This window comes from Acartia tonsa, chromosome 5 (assembly GCF_053477335.1).
Source record: "Acartia tonsa isolate MP-2025a chromosome 5, ASM5347733v1, whole genome shotgun sequence".
Taxonomy (NCBI): Eukaryota; Metazoa; Arthropoda; class Copepoda; order Calanoida; family Acartiidae; genus Acartia; species Acartia tonsa.
Window position 1 is genome coordinate 9,200,821 of NC_137264.1, and position 4,357 is coordinate 9,205,177.

Consider the following 4,357-nt stretch of genomic DNA (forward strand, 5'->3'; position numbering starts at 1 on the left):
TTGATTTTATCACATCTCTATACTCTTTAGTTGTACATAGAGGAGAAGAAAGTGTTGTTATTTTTGGGTACATTTCATCTAAGCTAATGTCAAATTCTGTTAATAATGTATCTAAAGAAGAGATAGGAACATTAGAAGGTGCAACTATGTCTGCATGCATTTTACTTAAATGTTTTACAATGGTTAATGGATCATTTGTTAGTACATTATCAATAATTAAGTTATGCTCATTTTTAGTTTTTCTACGACAATGACTGAAGGTGTAAGAGTTATTATTGCCATCTAATATCAAACCTCTTAAAAAAGCAGTTTCTGCTCTTATAAAGGATAAGTTTCTAAAAAATTCTTGCTGTTGGCTAATCAAAATTTTGATTTCATCAATTTTTTTAAGGTTTTTATATTTATCTAGATCTGCATAGAGCTTTGAAATTTCTTTGTCAAAATCTTGTGTTTTGTTAAAAGAATTAAACTTCAGTTTCTATAGGTAAATAAATGAACACGCAATAACTTACATTCAAATAAAACCAGCGACTGTAGATCTACACTTAGCGCCAAGGGCGTCCAAGCTTTTTTATTGGGGGGGGGGACAAAATGTCTTGGGGGGGGGGGGGTAATTACCCCTCCTTTATACAGTTGGGGTGGGTAAATACCCCCCATAATCTGTTGAGGGGAGGTAATTACCTCCCAAAAAAATTCACCCCCGGGGTAAAATTTTTTTTGGGGGTAATTTAATTAAGTAAACAAGGATGACAACATCCATAAAAGCGAAGCACTGAAACGGTAGGACAAACGGACATTAATACTCTTATAGTGTAAGAACTGAATAATCAGAATATAAATGTACAAGAGTCGAAGCAAAGTTGTAAGTAAAATTGTTGAAAAACTGCTTAATACAGAATAATGTTTATGGACATACTTACATTTTTAGGACTTGATTATAGAGTTGCTGCGCTTATAACATTATACTTTGATGTCCCAGGAATCAATATACCAAAAATCAGGTAAATCGGATGATTAGATAACATAAAAATTTGTTCTTAAAAAAGTAAAAAAATCATCATGTTTAAAATGGACGTACGGACATTCTGGTAATGATTATAGAGTTGCTACGCTTTCTAAATCGTACCTAACTACTACAGGAATCATCATGCAAAGTTTGAAATCGATAGGACAATTCTAACATGCCTAAATTAACGAATAAAAGCTATCTATCTCGGACGGACGGACGTACGGACGGACGGACGGACCGACCCTAATTATAGAAAAGCTTCGCTTTTAAAAAGTACCTACCTTATAATGAAGTACTATTAAGTATTTAGTAGTATCTCATTACTATACATGAATACACAATACCCAACTTACAAGTCTTGCTAACTGATGGACCAATATAATTCCCCTTTAAAGTGTAGCTTCAAATAGGTCCTGGTAGGGTTTTTAACTGGTTTTGGGGAGGGTACCACTACCATGGCAGCCTGCTAAGATAAGATGCCTCTAGAAAAAAAAGATTTTGATATTTACTGAAATGTTCGATTTAGTTGTCTATTTTATGGAAGCTAGACAATTAATTTTGATTTAAAAATTTGTTTTCTTAATAATTGGGAAATTTTTACTTCTATGAATAGACATTGTTTAGACACACTCAGTGCTTTGTTTACTACTAGCGGCTTCGCCCCTAGCCTCTAGGGGCTTTGCCCCAAGAGGTGAATAAAAAAAATTTGGCCGAAATACGTAAAAGAACCAAGAAAATCCCCTACAAAAAAAAATAAAAAAGAAAAAATGAGGGGGGAAGAAAAAAAGCCTAAAACCACCACAGGACCAGTAGGTATATTCCCTGAAGAGTAGAATTCGATCGGTTCAGTGGTTACCGAGATCTTAAGGGACGGACGGACGAACGGACAGACATACAGACGGACGGACAGACAGAAAGACAGACAGACAGACATCGTTCTACTTTGTATTATAGATAAAGGCCATTACAGACTATGTCATGTATTTTTATCATGGTTCAGAACTGTTTTAATCTGGTGGAATTATATAGCATTGTAAAAACTTTAATAACAAATAACAAGTAACAAGTAAAAGCAACATAGATAGGTATCGTATTATTTATTTAAAAAAAACATACAAAGTGCGTAGTCGCTAGTTATGATTAATATGTCTACTGTTTATACTAAAGACTAAAAATATTTTACTTCTTAGTCTTTCAGTTAATGTCTTTTTATGGTTAACCAATAAATATACCCTTGAGGCGGACAGAAGAAAAACTAAAATAAACAAAAGCAACTTAAAAGTGTCATACAGACGGACCGAACGACCATAGTAATAAGGCAGCTACACTTTTAAAAATATTCCAAAAAATTAATTCATTCCTTATAAAGAGTTTAATTATCAATTAGGGTAATATGGAAAATCTAAAATAAAAGTGTTGTTGTTATGGGTAATATTGTTCTAGTTCTATATAATCAAGAGTCTATATATCTATGATATAGATATATATTATATTTGGTATAACTTTGTCAAACTTTAATCTATTTAAGTTTAAGATTATCTTTCTGTATTTCTCTTTTATTGTTTTTTTCTTTCATATTTTCTCTCTCATTCATTCATTCTAAAACCTTTTTAAACATTTGTAAAATAAAATCTTGACTGCACCCCTAGCACTTACAGGGCAACAAGCTTATTTTCTAGGGTTGGGCCGGATACTTTTTTGGCCGGATACCGGATATCCGGCTAATTTCAAACGCTGGATATCCGGTAACCGGCCGGATATCCGGCCAACGCCGGATATCCGGCAAATATCCGGTTATCCGGCCTAATTACCGGATATCCGGCCGGATAACCGGCCAAATTACCAGATATTAAAGTAGTAAAAAAAATTTCTTCAGAAATCTTATATAAATTTACATAAAGTTAAACTTATTCAGAAAAAATGTTCTTCTAGCTTCAATAATAAGAAAATTATAGCCATTTAAGATTTTAAAAAGCAGAGATTTTTGGTGTAAAGTATAAACAATTATAGAGCCGGATATCCGGCCGGATAGTTTCAATATCCGGTATCCGGCCGGATATTGAAAATGGCCGGATATCCGGCCACACCGAATATCCGGCCCAACCCTATTATTTTCTGATAGTTTTCATTGGTATCAATTTACCAGAGAACTAGCAAAAGGTTTGCCCGAAAAGAATATTTATTGTAGTACAACCCAAAAAAGATTTGAAAAGTCCCCAATGTTATCAAGTCAAAGAGAATGAGATATAGTGTTTAAAAAAACAATGTAGGTACCAGTGTAGATTACAGTTCAATATTCCCTTTCTCCCTGACAATGCCGAAGAAATTGTATGTTAAACGTTTTGTTTTGGTCAAGGTGCTACAAATTAATTCTAAATTCTAAATTAATTTCGTCTGAATAAAGATAAAAGTCCTTGCGGTTTCATTTTAGACAAGAAGCTCCCTTGATCATAGGCGTGCTGTAGGGGGGGTCTTCAGGGTTAAACACCCCTCTTAGGTTGAAATTGAAAAAAATCTTTCCATTTTTTCTATTCCCTCTAGGCTAACAACTCTTTGATAGACACTGAACACGCCACGACCACGATTTTTTAAATAGGAAGCTTTTGTTAGGACAAATGACTTCTTAGGTTAACAAGAATAAGAATATCCATACGTGGCGAAGCACTAAAACTCATGAATAAAATTTAAACACGGATAAGGTGAACTAAAGAGCACATGTTAAGTGGTCATAATTTAAGAATAAAAATAGGGGGGAAAATATAATGTAACCTCTTAGGTATAGGCTTTATAATTATATGTTTATGTTTTAGTATTTTACTTTTGCAGCCGACTACCCCCGACCTTGGCTCAACACATAGAAAATCCGGTAGTCGTCGGGGAGGTGATAGGTAAGAATCTCAGCTCCACACCGCGTTATAACTAAAGACGATAAAAATGGTTCCCACTACTACTATGTCAGGTACTCGACATAAATAGTTAGATTAAGGGGAATTCTGGTCCATAAACAGGCGCAACTCATTTTTATGCACAGTTAGGACTTCTCAGACAAAGGTCGTTCAATGAAATGGTTGGTTGTCTGTTAGATATTACTTAAACTAATATCCACGAGTGAACGTTACATTATTGTATCCCATTATAAGCGGATGATGCCCTTGGGTTCTCTAGATGATCAGTTGAAATCGAAGGAGAATCCCGCTCCAATTAGGTAAAGGTAAATTTCATCATGACCGACATACAGAATAACCAGGGTTGCTTATTTTTACCTTGAATTTTCACAAAAATTTATATATTGAATAACAGCTGTAAAAATGAGAAAATCAATAGCTATTTTGAAAATGATTAATAAAA